The 16,634-nt window shown below is 49.6% G+C and overlaps 1 protein-coding gene across 3 annotated transcripts in view; it reads left to right on the top strand.

The window, feature by feature from the left end:
* LOC146830580 (E3 ubiquitin-protein ligase TRIM39-like) overlaps positions 1–16,634 on the top strand; it is a 210,877-nt gene that overhangs the window by 94,601 nt on the left and 99,642 nt on the right. The gene's annotated exons all lie outside the window — the stretch shown is intronic.

Here is a 16,634-nt window from a genome sequence, read left to right as displayed (position 1 = left end):
AAGTCATAATTTCCTAACTACACAAACACAAATGGTGGCTCTGCTCACAACAATTGCAGATCCAATTTTCAGCACTATTGTTATGGATGTTAGATCATACACATATATCTTCATGTGGGGTAGAGGTGCTACCATGGTACGGCAGACACCCTGCCACCTAGGGTGTGCACCTGCTTAGGACAATGTCCTTGGCAAAAATTACAAAAAATAATAAGTCTAGAACACACATAGAAAGTCCATTTAATAAAGAAAGTAGTCCTAATGTGAAGTCCATCAAATTATTTGCCCTTTTTTGTGAAGTTATCTTATTCCATTTGTAGTTTCCACAATGTTCGGTTTATATACAAGCAGGAACAGCCAATATCTGGTCTATACGAGCAAAAGCAGCCGACACGTGTTTCGTCCATTGGACCCTTTCAAGGCTGCAGAAAATATACATACATTGGTTTAGAACATCATCTCTCATGAAATCTTAGACGTAAAATTAATGTGTGTCAACCTCATATAGCAGTGATGAGGCGAAGGAAAATAGTGACATGAAATTATATATGCCGGTCACAACGCACTGAGGATATTGTGTAAAAATGCATTGTAGCATCAGCTCACCCAAAGCCATAAAAAGTGGTACCCATGATAGGTGATGTTGACCGAAAGAAGAGAACCCATGGGGGCCACAGGGAATGCCAGTATATATTATAATACAAGTGAAAAACTAGATTTTGCATGCATTGTGCTCTCTAAGATACAAAGAAATATGTGTATCTGGTGTTCCTTTTTGCATGCAAGGAAAGAATATATATTAGTTGTGAGATTTAATAAGAATATAGAATAGCTGAGCGCCCTGTAGTAAGGACAATGTCCAAAAGTAGTCCGATAGATACAGAGAAGATCTTGTTGGAATCTATTTAAAATATATATAAAACTGCATGTATATGCAACCATGCAGAGGAAAATATAGGATTGTGCAGAAAAGTAAAAATCAGTACACCGTAAGGAGAGCAAAGTCTCCTGAGGGAAGTGCAAATAACAACATATAAAAGTAGACCAGTTTAGAATGAAAACTGGTCACCCAGGTGAAGCGAGGGAAGTGATTCCATGTGTAGCGGAATACAATGAAAAGGGCCAATGTACGAATCGTTGTCCGGTGAATTTCCGGATGGAGTATATAATTCCATTTCTAGGGCCTTGAAAAAGTCACTCTTGTCACTGCTTTAAGCAAGCAGATATTCCGGCCATTCAATAGGTTGTGTATGAGTATGTAGCATCCTGTCACGTCCGCAACCCGGCCACTCAGCTGAAACAAGAGCCCCGAGCCACCCATATTGATACCTCTCTGGCATAGGATGAATAAGTGGATGAGTAAAACGTCCCCTCCATTTTTTGTGGAGTTTCTGGGCTTCTGTCTCCAACATATGTGTCTCTCGGAGGAGAGCTAAATGAACTCTAATCCTTTTAAGATAGATGTGTGTTCTATACTGTTTCACGGAGGAGTTTGGACCCCTCACATTCCATATGGCAAATTTAAAATTTCACCCATCTCGTAACATCCCACCCCCCCCTCGCTCTCCTCCTCAGCAGATACACCTCCCCACACCATACCCAAACCCCCGCCACCCTCAGACACACAAGTGATGCTTCAACAACGATAATAACCCCAAACCATATGCGACTCCCATTATACCACCCGGGTAAACACCTTTCAACTTAGCTAGTGTCCTCCCACACATAATGCTACTCCCACCCACCCAAAAACAGTCTCAATTGAACTACAGTGTGTGTACAATCCCTCTATTGGGTATAAACTGGTATTATATCTTAGGGGCAGAAAACAGTCAGATCTCACCCCAGGGGGCGGCTCAATCAGCAGTTCAGCTCCCTAATACCCTGAGGTTTCTCACACGGGTAGTCAGGTAATCAGTCACACCACTGAAAAGTAGAAATGGGAGAAGGTATGGAAGAAAAACAAGAAGTAAAGTATAATAGAGCAAGGGAAAAAGGGAGGGTTGGCAGCTTGGTGGGTGAATGACCCGGGGCCTCTATCAGTGCCACCACCTCATCTTATCACACCTCACTTAAAGTCCGTACAACAATGACTGAGTGTCCCAGGGGTAGCCTCAACAAATAGACTAATCAGTCCCTTCGTACTACTGGGTGGCATTAACCCTCCAGCCCTCCTCATACCTGTTACGCCAGGGGCAAGTGCAACATCATTCTACAGCACCTTCAGTGTGGTCCATAAATATGTGTCCATATTCAACCACCTGCTCGCTCGGGTGTTCGTGAGTTCCCAACAGATCCGATTCTGTGCTCGAAGAAGGAGCAGAAGTAACTGCCTCAACTAAGGCCCTGGCTGCTTCTCACTCCCCTCATTGTTTTGCTAGGTCCAGAGTACCATCAGATTGCACCACCATTCTCGCAGCAGATCTGGAACGGCGTCTACATTGGCTTTGTCTCCTTGAAGTAGCCGAGGTGCCTTCTCCCTGCCACGGTGAATCCCGAGCCCGTCCCGTAGATATTGAAGGCTGACATTCAGCAATATGGACCTCCAGCCAGTCCCAAGTGTTCTCTGGCATTATGATAAAATGAGAACATCCATCCCGCAGCACCTTCAGTGTGGCAGGATAAGGCGACATATACTTCAAGACAATCATTCTTAGCTTTTGTTTGACACTACTAAAGGACTGCCATTGCAATTGGACAGCTCTTTTATAGTCTGGGAATATTCGTATACTGCTATTTACAAATATCGGGTCTCCATGGCTCCGAACCCCTCATAGTAGTTTATCCCGTTCTCTGTAGTTGAGAAATTTCCCTATTATGCTTCGGGGTCGAGCTCCTGGTTGCGGCGGTGGGACCAATGACTTGTGGGTCCTTTCCACCACAAGAAATAGTGTCACGTTTGTGAGTGCCGTCTTGATCCAGTCTTCCATGAAGGTCTCTGGAACGTTACCCTCGGGGAATCCCATAAATCATAGGTTACATCTGCAGGACCAGCCCTCCACATATTCCATCCGTGCCTCCAATCGACTCAAGCAGACCACCTGGGCTGACACCGTCACCTTCAATGTGGAGATTTCCCCCCGCACTTCCGTGACCTGTGTCTCCGTTTCCACTGATCGCTCCGCTACCGTGCGAAGGTCGGTGCGGAGGAGGTTCATGTCTATGGCCATGGCTTCGGTTTTGGCCTGAGGCTTCAATTGCTGCCAGAATCTGGGCCCCGAGGGCTCCATTGCAGGTTGTGTCGCCTCTTCAAGAGACTGTGATGTGGTGGTACCCACTCCCTGTACCGTGAACTGGTCAATCTTTGTCTGCTTGCTGCCCCTGCGCAGTTTGTCCTTACCCATGCCACCTTGAGAACCTGCAACTTTCTCTCCCTCAATATCTCCAGGATTTCAGGCGGAAGCACTGCAGTTGTGGTCGCTCCCCACACCTTGTGTGTCTAGAATGAATACCACCAGTGTTGCCAGTCTAATTCTTCACAGGTAAGCTGTGTGAGGGACTCCAGGAGTAGCAGCGGGGTGCAGCAGCACAGAGGATACAGAGTTCCCACCTCCTGGTGTCACCTACAGTTCTGATTCAAATCTAGGGTCCGGTGTTCAGATGCCTGCGCTGGGATCGCACCAGGCAGTCATGTGACTGTGGAGACCATGCTCCTAGTTCAGAGCTAGTTACCAGCGAAAATCCTACAGAAGGAGAATGTCAGGATTAATGGCAGGTTGCAAGTCACACAGCCCACTCACCAGTCAGTGGGACCGGCCACCAAGAGTGTGGGTTCACGTCCAGCCCAGTTCACCTCCACGCTGCCAAGGCTGACTGCTAGTCTCCTCTCGCTCCTCTGCACGACCCTCAATCCCGGGGTGGGGCGAATAAACAATTGATGGCAGCCTCTCGCTTGTGTGTGGAGCTGCATTTATTATACCCTCCAGGCATACCCCTGCACAGCACCTGGAGGGGGGGGGGGGAGTCCACAGAAAAGCTCCTTCTCAAGCACCATGAGTCCACCAGGGCCACCACTGGATCCGTCCCCAGCATCCTACCGAGGGCCCCTTGCATCCACCAGTGTGCACCGTTGTCGCGGCTCATCTCCGCCACGGCGTGTAGGAGTGCCTGCAGTGTCCCGGGGATCAGCGGTCACAGTCTCTCTCGCACGCGGCCTCAGGAGGGGGGTAAATCAATGCAGCCACCATGTTGGGGGGTCTCTCCGTGGCGAGGCAGTCACCAAGAGCGGAGGGGTGCCGGGGCTCCGTTACAGGCTGCAGGTTCTCTCAGCATGCTGTTCCCACTGCTATCGGTGTATCAGCCATCCCACTTTACCACCCACACTCCGTTCACCTCCTTGCGGCAGCTCCCCAGGTCCGCCCCACAGCTTCGGCAGGCCACCTGGTCTCCAGCAGAGATAGTGACTTGTAGGCCTCTCCTCGGTTTGTGAATCAGCGCATTGCAGACAGGTCCGGGGTGGCACTATTTCCATGCCCCCTGGTGCCGCCCTATCCGGAGATCAGTTTCAGGATTTTCAGAGTCGAGGGGGCAGCAGGAGGATGGAGTATGCCTGTGTCTGGGCTGGAACTCTCTTTTAGTGCTGCCGCCCGGCCATCTTATCTGTCATTAATAAAATGAATGGCCATGCAGATCCTATGAATCCACCATAGGCTAAATGAACTGCTAGATCCTATGGATGCCGGAGCCAAAGATGAAAAGAAGAATCCTAAGAAGTAACAGTGCCTAGAGGTTACAGCGTATAGTGACATGACGTCTCCTCTCTGCAGAGGTAGTATGGGGCACTAATCATCTACAGAGGCCGAATTGCACTCCAAGTCCAGTCTACTGACATCTCTTACAGATCTGAGCCATTCTGATACCTTTGGTGAGTCGGGAGTAATCAATTTCTTACAGATTTCTGTTCTTGCTAGCGATATCAGAAAAAATAACAGTGAGGCCTGATCCAAGTTTAACTCGTCCCAGTACGGGCACAACTCCATCCCAAATCGGTTCAGGCAGGGGCTTACCTTAACTTCGCAGCCATTAATTTCTTAAAACACCTGACTTACATACCACCAGAAGAAGGCAAATAATGGGCAGTCCACGAACATGCGTACATCATCCGCCTCTGTGTCACCGCACTTCTAATATTTTAATGGTTCCTATGTGATCTTAGCCAACTTCGTTGGTGACCAATAAGGTCTATGGAGAGTAAACAAATGATTCTTTTTAAGTGGTACTGGTTTGATCAGAGTGTGTAACAGATTTAAAGATACTCGCTATAATTGCTCTTTAGCTAGCGCCAGAAGATCCTTTTCCCAGCGCAGGTATGGGACTCCCATTTTCTCATCTGTTGCGGAAATGAATTCCCAATACCACTGGGAAACCCCTTGTTCGAGGCATATGAGCTGCAGATTATACACTTAGCATATATCGCCATCTGGTGTTGGGTCCGGATGTTTGCAGTTTGTTTTTCCTCTTGGAAAGTCTTTGGAAGTCACGAGGTCGGTGACTCCTCCTTCGGTTGGTATTGCGCATGGGCTTCGGCTCCATCCTCAGATTGTTTTTTTCCGCCATCGGGCTCGGATGTAATACTGCGCGCTCCGTTCCGAACTTCCAGTTCGCCGATCCAAGCTCAATCCTCGATCATCGAGATTCTTCACAACAATAATCACTTTTGCTTCGGCACTTCTTCGATTCCAGTCGTCGGAGGCGGCCTTCGGGCCGATCCCGGCTCCGGTTTCGGCTGATGGAAAGAACTCCCTTCAAGAAGTGCCCTCGATGAGGGTCTAAATTTCCCCACACCGATCTTCACGAGGTGTGCAACCTCTGCCTCTCCCCTGAACACGAGGCTCGAGACTGTCCCGCCTGCAAGTCTTTTCGATCGAAAAAGACTATCCGAGATCGAAGGGCAAGACGCAACATGGCGCACTCCTTGACCTCCGCTCCAGTCGACATCTTCGGGGACGACGTTGAAGCTCCGGGACCGCAGCACATCCAAGAAGACGACGACAACCTCGTCAGTGCTTCCGAGGCCGACGACTCCGATCTGGAGGACATCACCCCGGCGCAGAGGGCCGTGAGTACTGCACCCCCTCCCACACCCACGCCCATACCCAAAAAGGCTTCGGTCACGCCTTCGCCTTCGAGCCTAGGCAAAACCAAGGACATTGCTTCTAACACCCCACCTTCGGGCCCGGTGAAGAAGCCTAGTAAGCCTTCCGGTAGCTCGGGCTCGAGCCAGCCGTCCACTGGTGCAGAAAAACACCCTTCGGCACCGAAGAAATCATCGGCCTCCACTTCTACGCCCGGTTCGGCACCAAAGCCATCGGTGTCGAAACCCGTCCCCTCGGTGCCGACCAAACAGCATAAGGCCATCGGCACCGACCCTCCCGCACCGAAGCCTCACTCGGCGCCGAGCAGAAAATCAGAGGTCCCGAAATAGCACGGCACACACGAGTCTAAAAAACCGTCGGCCCCGAAATCCTCGGCGCCGACCGAACAGCCGGTGCCGCAAGAGCCTTTCACACTGGATCCTCTGCAAAAGACACTAACTAAGGATCCAAAAACTGGACATCTAATGCTGTCTGTAAAAAAGAGACACTTGGACAAACCAGCTCCACCTCCACCTCCAAAGAGGAAAGACACTGCTACCTCCCCTTTTAGGGTGCCTTCCCCACCTCCTCCTCCACCACCTTATCCACCCTCCCCGCCTCCGGCTTCTCCACCCTTGCCTCATCGCTCTCCGACTTTGTCTCCAGACCACGATGATCAGGGGGACCCCTACTATGATCCAGCAGATGTGCCACAAGACCCCACCCCTACTGGATCCCCAGACCCCTGGGATGACTATCACAATCCTGACATCCAGATGTCCCACAGGATGACCCTTATCCATCCAGGCCATCCCCACCAGAGGACTCGTTAGGTTTTCACCACCTACTACAGAGGGCGGCACATTATCACGGGGTACAACTTCACACTGACCCAGTAGAGGAGGATTTTCTCCTAGACACCTTCGATACAGCACATAGGTCTACTGCTATACTACCTATGCTGAAAGGGGTCATCAAACATGCACCAGACGTCTTTAAAGACCCAGTTAGAGCTATGGTCCTAAACCCACGTATAGAAAAGAAATATAAAGCTGCCCCCACAGACCCTACATACATTAAAGGTCCTGCACCACTAGATTCCTTAGTGGTATCTACAGCAAGGAAGAGAGCAAATTCTCAGGCATCAGGCGAAGCTCCACCACCTGACAAAGAGTCCAAGCTCCTAGACGCATCAGGGAAGCGCACGGCGTCACAAGCTGCCAACATATGGCGTATCGCCAACACGCAAGCGCTGTTGGCCAGATACGACAGGGCGCATTATGATGAGCTAGAAACCATCATGCACCATCTCCCTGACAAATACAAAAATAGGGCTAGTGAATTGATTCAGGAGGGAAAAATCTTCACCAATACCTCTATTCGCTGTGCCCTAGACGCAGCTGACATGGCCTCCAGGGCCATAAACACCGGTGTCCTCCTCCGTCGCCACGCATGGATACGGGTTTCAGGGTTTAAACCTGAGGTGCAAGCCTCCATTCTAAACCACCCATTTGATGAACAACATTTATTTGGGCCAAAAGTTGACGAAGACCTCGAAAAGATGAAAAAAGACACTGATACGGCGAAATCTATGGGAGCCCTACAGTCAAAAACTCCTAGACGCTCCTTTCGCCGATCGTCCTTTCGGGGCACAGGTAGAGGCTACTCCTCAGATAACGCCTCCACCTCCTATAAATCCCCTTCTCAGTCCACAAAGGGTTATCAAAGAGGCAGCTATAGAGGAAATAATAATAAAGGCAGAGGCAAAACAAATACCACCCGTTCTGCCACCCCGCCTGCCCAATGACTTCCCCCCGCGCCCCCCAGACCATACCACTCCGGTCGGGGGCAGACTACAAAATTTCCTTCACGTCTGGGAGACCATCACCTCAGACAAATGGGTGACCCAAATTATTCATTCAGGGTACTGCCTAATATCTACCCCCCCAAACATTCCACTCAGGCAACGCCCAATGTCACAAGAACATGCCGTATTACTAAAACAGGAGGTAATCTCCCTCCTGCAAAAACAAGCCATAGAGCAAGTCCCCGTCAATCAGCAAAATTTAGGGGTCTACTCCCTCTACTTTCTGATTCCAAAAACAGACGAGACCCTACGACCCATTCTAGATCTCAGGCCCCTAAACGCTTACATACATTCAGACCATTTTCACATGGTAACCCTTCAACAGGTTCTTCCGCTCCTCTCCCAGAACGATTTTCTCACCACACTGGACTTAAAAGACGCATACTTTCATATTCCAGTACACCATGCTCACAGAAAGTACCTCAGATTTGTGGTAGACGGACAGCACTATCAGTTCAAGGTGCTCCCGTTCGGGGTCACCACGGCACCAAGAGTATTCCCCAAGTGCCTAGCAGTAGTGGCGGCACACCTCAGAAGACAACACATTCACGTCTTCCCATATTTGGACGACTGGCTAATAAAAGCCACATCCTACGACCAATGTGTGCACCACACCACAGCTACACTCCACCTGCTTCACCAACTAGGTTTAACAGTGATCCACCAAAAGTCTCACTTGATACCCTCACACAGGAAGCAATACCTTGGTGCCACCATAGACACCTCAAAAGCCATAGCCTATCCCAATCCTGCCAGGATTGCAAAAATACAAGTTCTAAAGCAAACATTTCAACCTCAACACTCTCTACCAGCGAGAGTGTTTATGAAACTCATAGGAATGATGGCCTCCTGCATTTTCATAGTGCCTTATGCAAGACTCCAGATGCGTCCACTCCAAGAGTGCTTAGCACGCCAGTGGAACCAGGCCCAGGGGCAACTGACCGATCTGGTGTTGGTGGACGGTCGCACCCATCGCTCTCTGCAGTGGTGGAACACCACAAACCTTTCCAAAGGTCGACCGTTCCTGGACCCAGTTCCACAAGTAATCCTAACCACAGACGCATCGCTCTCCGGCTGGGGAGCCCATCTGTTCCATCTCACAGTGCAGGGCACATGGACGCTGTGAGAAGTTGGCCTGATGTATGATGTCACTAGTTCTAGTGTACACCTTATATCAGTCCAAATACCCTTATGATGATTGGTTGTAAAGTCAACCTTATAGACCAGCTATCCTAGTGGTAGCATGGACAAGAGCAGTCTTAGGCTAAACTCTGAATGGCATGTGAAGCCAGCTGTGATACCATATATAATCCCTTGAATACCAAATGAAAGGACACCACAACAGATATATATATAAAATAAAGTGTATTTATTCTAGTCAAAACCCTCAGCACTCTTTATGAGATTAGAGGTAAGTACAACACAGTCTTATTTAAGCATACATTAAGTCACACAGGTAAGTAATACAGTTAGGCCCTAGGGGCCACGCAAACCATATACTAAGTAAGTGGTATAAGAACCACTGTCACGGAAATAGAATAGGCCTAGGCCTAGGGAATCGCTGGGGCTACACTACACTAGCGTTAGTTAGGAAGTGGGAGGCCCACGGGATTCGTGTGCAGAGTGGAAACACTCACGCGTAATGCGTAAAAGTCAATAGCAATAGTACAGTTTAGAAAACGGTAGATTTAGGACACTTCCGGAGTAGCTAGGAAGTTGAGACTTGAAAACTAGACACTAGGATAGTCACTATCCTGATGAGCACCGGAGTACCCAAGTTACCTAGCCCACAGGCTGCGGGTGCATAGGGGTGAAGATGCGTCGTTTTCGTCGTCGACTCCTATGGATGCCTGAAGAAAGATGCTGACAGGCAGTCAGTGAAGAGTGTCCGGTGGATCCCAAGGCTGGGATCAAGAAGAAAGGAAACCTGCAAGCAGAAGGGACAGAGTCAAGGTCACTAGCCAGTGACCACGTGGAACCAGGAAGGAACCAGGCGATGTCGTGAAGATTGCAGGTGAAGGTGAAGCTTGTCGCTGCAGCCAGGAGGACCAGGAAGCGTCGAGGATGACCAGGACCAGGAGGCGAGCTGTCCCACGAAGGCTCTTGCTGTCGGCGGCGTCGAAGTTGGACTAGGACTCACCAAGCCTTGGCAAGCGGAACCCACGAAGAACGAAGGACTTGCTTCTGGTGCAGACCAGGAAGGTCTGGGGTGCTTCTTCTTTGCAGAGAAGCGGGAGCCAGTCTGGAGGAGCCAAACCAGCGCAGAAGATTTCAGGGTGCGTCGTCACAAAGGCCACTAGCCAGCGGGCAAGCAACCGGACAGACGCGGCAAGCAGGAAAATGCTGAAGGGCCCCACGCAGGACTCGTGGAGTGTGGGGGGCTGATCTTCGGTGCAGATGGTGCTTGGGGTTGGGGCTTCTCAATCCCCGGTGCACAACTTCGAGGGTACCTCAGAAGCTGCGCTTTAAGTTACTAGCCACTTTTTCCAGGTAGCCGGTCCCACGTCGCTCGTCGCCTCCACGGATCTCAGCTCTGCTGTAGATGTGGATCAGGGTCGGAGAAGTCTGGAAGTCAAGGCTCTGGTCAGGTTCTGCAGTCGGTTCCTCGTAGAACGTGGGCAAAGCAAAGGGTAGTCTCTTGATGGTGCCTGTTTGCACAGGGTAGCCACTCCTTGGCTACAAGGGAGATTCTTCAGTCTTCTTCTTTCGTCGAATGTCGAAGGTCCAGAGTTTCTGTTCAGTTTTGCAGGTTCAGGATAATCTAAAGTCTTGAGGCCCAACTCCCACTCTTATACTAATCTGGGGGGCTGGGATACCTGCTAGGTCACGCCTTATGGGTGGGACCTGGGAGGGGGTGGTTACACCCACTTCCCTTTGTCCAGTTTCGCGCCAGAGCTGGGGCTGGTGTGCCCCAGCACCGGTTTGAACTGGACTATGCATGGGACACCTTGTGTGCCCCAGGCATGTCTCATTCCTTTCAGCCCACCCTGCCCCAATACACTAAAGGCTGTCTGGGGAGGTGCTAGCACCTCCCCAAGCAGGAAACCTATTGTCCAGGCCTCCCTGGCTGGGATCACTCCCAGCAGCAGGAGGTCAGACTTGTGTCTGTGGCAGCAGAATCCATTTTGTGATGCTGAGGCTTTGGTTAGAGTTAAACAGCAAAGTAGGATTTTAACATGTCTCTCCCTCTAGAAGGGAGGGATAATATCCTCATCACCAGAAATGGTATGGGGGTATTATTCCAAAGTGTTAGACACCTTACACGACATGTTTTGATAAAGCCAAACCATAGTTACCATAACCGTTTAAGATTATAAGGCACTTTAAGAGTATATGGTAGGCTATATCATAGAACAGCTATAAGGACATGGTTCCGAAAGCTGCAGACAGGCTCAGCTCATGCTAGAGCACCATCTCACATGTTACCAAGCACTCTGCCTCCAGGATTGTTAAGGCCTGCCATAGGAGTGACTGATAGGTACACATGTGTCTATATATAAGGGTAGATATAGGCATACTATATCTAAGCAAGGGGTGATTACACGAGCTTGCCCCAGCTGAGTGATCAGCCAGTTGTGTCTGATTGGAAGGCCAGACCAGGGGTGGCATAATACATGCTGCAGCCCCTGGGAGGCCTAGGGTACACCTATGCCCTGGGTACCTAGGGTACACTGTACAGGGTCCAATAAGGTGATCCTTACCAATTGGGAATGTACCTAGGGTACATGGAGTCCATTTTAAAGAGAGAGCAGACAGCCTGAGACCCTGAATGGCAGGATCTCAGGCCAACTAAGTCGAAAAACCAGCTAGACACTAGGCAAAAAGTTGGGGGTAACCATAGTCAGATATCCACCTTCCTACACAACCCCCCCCCCCAAACGAAAGGAGATAAGGCTGGCCTTGACAAGGTAAGCCTCTATTGCCTAAGTGGCCATATAAGGAAGAACCAGCACTGGCATGGTTACCCCCTGTCTCATGGTCCACTAAGCAATCCCTCACCCTAAAGGTATCATAGGGTCTCCACCATAGGGAATCACTACCTTTGGTGTGTCTTTGCAAAGTAAAAGGCTGGTGTTGAGATGGAGTACTGAAGTGAGTGTCCTCAAAGTGAGGCCTCAGCTTCCTCCAATCATCCTCCACCATGGATGCCTTTCTTTCTTTCACTGAGTTGCACTGTGCTCTCAGGGTCAGCCTCTGGCTACCTAAAGCTGGAGGCTGGGTCCCTTTTGTGGGCTCACTGGAGGGACAGGTCAGGTTTGGGGCCCTAAGGTCCCAGGTTTGCCTGTGCCCAACAGAATCCCTCTGGGGGAGGTCCCTAACTACCTGTAAAGGGGATCCCTCAGGAATGTTTTTACCCATCACCTGGCTAGGGCTACTAGCCAGGCAATCCTCATTCTTTTGATGGGGGGGTTCTTGTGGACAGGGGCCCTCTTGGGGTCCACTGGCCTCCCTGACCTCTGCAGCCCTTGGCTGACTGAGGCAGGGTAGAGAGAGGCAGGCTACCTGCACCAGACTGGGTCCCACCTTGGAAGGGGCCACTGACATCAGAGGCTCTGCCAGGCCAGGCCTGGCTACCTCTGGGGCAGTTCCTTCACAAGGGGTGAGGTCAGATCCCTGAGGAGGCTGACCTTTTCCTAATGTCTGGGGAGAGGGAGACTTTTCTTCCTCCCCACTACTCTCTGTTTGTGTGGAGTGATCCATAGTTTCAGGCTTCACTACACCTATGTCAGTCTGAGTATGGGCTGAGACCATTACAGCCTTGCCAACCTTTTCAGGGAGGCACTCAGTTTGGGTTTGAGCTGTGACTGTCACAGCTCTGCCAATCTCTACAGGGAAGTCTGTCTTTGCCTGGGCTGTGGCTACCACTGCCCTTCCAACCTTTTCAGGGAGGAAATCTACTTGGACAGGGGTTGTGACTGGCACAACCCCACTACCCTTTTTTGAAAGGCCTACCATTTTGGAATGGGTGTCTTGTTCAACTCCAGCCCAAGCTGAGAGTTCTAAGTCATTCCCCAGTAAGCAGTCCACAGGCAAGGTTGGAGACACTGCCACCCTTTTAGGGCCAGTGACACCTCCCCAGCTGAGACATACCTCTGCCATGGGATGACTGTTCTGTTTGCCATCAATGTTAGTCACCTGGTATGAGAAACCAGGCAAAAGCTGCTCAGAGGGAACTAGCCTATGGGCCACCATAGTGATGCTAGCTCCAGTGTCTCTGTAGGCCTCAGCTTTTCTACCATTGATGTAGGGCTCCTGTCTGTACCTCCCCAAAGTGTTGGGACAGGCAGTGAAGTTGGCAAACCCCATGCCACCATCACAGACAAGAGTAGCTGCTGTAGGGGAATTGGCTAAGCCAGGATCCCCCTGTGTTCCCCAAGAAAACCCAACCAAATTTTGGGGGGCACTCCCACCACCTGGGGGATTACTGCTGACAGTAATAGGTGGTGTGACAGGAGTAGTTGGAGGAACAGTTTTGTTTTTAGCCCTTGGGCAACTGCTGTCAGTTTTCCAATGCCCAGGAGTTTTACACTCATGGCAGTAAGGCTTTTTAACTGTGGTAGAGGAGGGAGCTTGGGACCCACCACCCTGTGTGGAGTTTTGGGGCCCTGAGGAAGATTTCTCTTTTGCTTTATCCCCACCCTTCTCTTGAGGCTTGGTGGTATCTTTCTTTTGGTCACCACCCTGATTTTTAGGCCTAATCCTAGTCCTGACCGATTTATCTGCCCTCTTTCCCAATTCTTGGGGAGAGGTCACATCTGAGTCTACCAGGTGTTGATGGAGAAGCTGGTTCTGACAATTACTAAGGATCTGCTCCCTCATAATCAAGTTGTACAATCCTGTATAGTCCTGCACCTTGCTGCCAGTTAACCAACCTTCCAAAGCCTTAGTGGCATAATCCACAAAATCAGACCAGTCCTGTGTCTGTGTCTTCTGGGTGTCTCTGAACAACAACCTATATTGCTCAGTGGTTAAGCCAAACCCATCTATCAGAACACTCTTCAGGACTTTGTAATTGTTAGCATCCTCATCACTGACTGTGAGGAGCTTGTCTCTACCTTTGTCAGAAAAGGAGAGCCACAAGATAGCTGCCCACTGACTCTGGGGTACCTGCTGTACTTTGCAGGCCCTCTCCAAAGCAGTCATCCACTTGTGGATGTCATCCCCATTCTGATATGGGGGCACTATCTTGCTTAGGTTTCTATGGTCATAAGACCTATCCCTATCTCTAGGAATTTTGCTGCCACCAGTGGGTTCTGACCCACACAATTTTTGCTCTCTAGCCAGAGCAAGCTTCTCCTTGGCAAGGGCAAGTTCTTCCCTCTGAATCCTCAGATTAGCTTCCCTCATTCTGGCTTCATGCTCCTTTCTCTCAGGGGAAGTCATTCCCCTGTGAGAGGAAGCATTAGAGATGCTAGAGACATGGGAGTGGATGGATTCCCTTGAAGGGGATCTGTCCCTCCTGCTTCTCTGTGTAAGCCTACTTGGGGGTCTGTATGGGGGGACCCCATGCAAACTCCCATGTAAGCTTAGGTTAGCCTGGCTAAGTCTTCCTACTTGGCCCTGGCTGTCTACCTCTTCATCTGAAGTCCCATCTGACTTCTCTGTGGTGGGTAGACCCTCCTCTGTACCTAGGGTACCTGCCTGAGAGGCCCTAAGAGCATCATACTCCTCTAGGAGTTGTCTTAACTGAAGGAGGGTAGGGTTTGCACCCTGTTTTATTCCTCTGGAGGTACACAATTGTCTCATCTCCTGGAATGTTAGGGTATCATATCTAGAGGGGGTCTTCTGCAGACCTGACCCTCCTGAGAGAGCATCTACTTGATCTCCTCTCAGAGACATGATCTAGTGAGGGTGTGGTGTGTGCACCTACCTACACTAGTTGTTTCTACTAAACCTCTCTAGTAGTTGTAGTCAGGGTGTGTTACTCCCTTCAACCTACAACTACTAAGTCCAGTAGGACTTAAGTATTATAATCTATGTTATATGTACCTAGACAATATCTGTGTGATCTTTCAATTTAGTATCTCAAGATTACAATGGTATTACAACAGCAAGCTCAGATCCCAACCGCTGCTCACCAATGTGAGAAGTTGGCCTGATGTATGATGTCACTAGTTCTAGTGTACACCTTATATCAGTCCAAATACCCTTATGGTGATTGGTTGTAAAGTCAACCTTATAGACCAGCTATCCTAGTGGTAGCATGGACAAGAGCAGTCTTAGGCTAAACTCTGAATGGCATGTGAAGCCAGCTGTGATACCATATATAATCCCTTGAATACCAAATGAAAGGACACCACAACAGATATATATATAAAATAAAGTGTATTTATTCTAGTCAAAACCCTCAGCACTCTTTATGAGATTAGAGGTAAGTACAACACAGTCTTATTTAAGCATACATTAAGTCACACAGGTAAGTAATACAGTTAGGCCCTAGGGGCCACGCAAACCATAGACTAAGTAAGTGGTATAAGAACCACTGTCACGGAAATAGAATAGGCCTAGGCCTAGGGAATCGCTGGGGCTACACTACACTAGCGTTAGTTAGGAAGTGGGAGGCCCACGGGATTCGTGTGCAGAGTGGAAACACTCACGCGTAATGCGTAAAAGTCAATAGCAATAGTACAGTTTAGAAAACGGTAGATTTAGGACACTTCCGGAGTAGCTAGGAAGTTGAGACTTGAAAACTAGACACTAGGATAGTCACTATCCTGATGAGCACCGGAGTACCCAAGTTACCTAGCCCACAGGCTGCGGGTGCATAGGGGTGAAGATGCGTCGTTTTCGTCGTCGACTCCTATGGTGTCGTACTTTAATATTCGGGACCGCGTAGGGGACAGGGCCCTACCCCTGTCTATCTTGGTATTAGCGAACCGCAAATGGTAAATGCGGCATGTACGAGTGCTTTATATATCGTTCTAGCTATGAATGCACTGTGTACACGTTATTCAGCTTCAATACGCGGGTTCCATTTTGGAAGCAGTGGCCATCTTGTCATTGCCCTCACATAGGCTATAATGGAGTGAATACGGGCCTCACAGTACATGGGCTTTCCCTCTGACTCCTCTGTGACCTGGGCAGCTGGCTCTGCTGCCCCAGGTCAAACCGGTCTCACGAGCTCCCCTTCCTCCGTCCACCTGTGATTAGCATCAAGGGCTTGACCCGTCATAAAACCCTTTCATTCTATACAATCCCCCGGCTAATCTCTTCCACACCTGCTTGTTCCCGCTTTATGACTTGTTTCCCAAAACAGGAGATGCTCATGTTTATTGGGGGGTCTATTGACATACGATGTGGGATCTGAACCTTACTGTGTAAATCATTGTGGGCTGGCCGAACTGGAATGTGGGATGGTCATCATGACTCTGCTTTTTCGTTTGTAATGTATACCTTTATATGGCCATATCGTAAACCAAGGAATGTGTGCCTGGAGCATGATATTTTGTACTTAAGGAGAAGTCCGTTCCTATAATTTTCAGCAGTCTCCTGAGAACATACACGCTGTTGTACTTCTAGGATACCTGTAATTGGTCTGCAGCCAATAAACAAATCTTTGACTTCACCCAGAAGACTCTGTGTTTCTGTAGGTCCGGAACAGGGTGAACCCAAAAGTCATAGGGTGTGTGCCCCTGCACCGCTGGGTCTAAAATACCCAGTACTTCAGTTTGGCGCCCAACGTCGGGCTCGAT

This window comes from Triturus cristatus, chromosome 5_1 (genome assembly GCF_964204655.1).
Source record: "Triturus cristatus chromosome 5_1, aTriCri1.1, whole genome shotgun sequence".
NCBI classification, from domain to species: Eukaryota; Metazoa; Chordata; class Amphibia; order Caudata; family Salamandridae; genus Triturus; species Triturus cristatus.
This window is presented reverse-complemented; position numbering and strand designations above follow the sequence as displayed.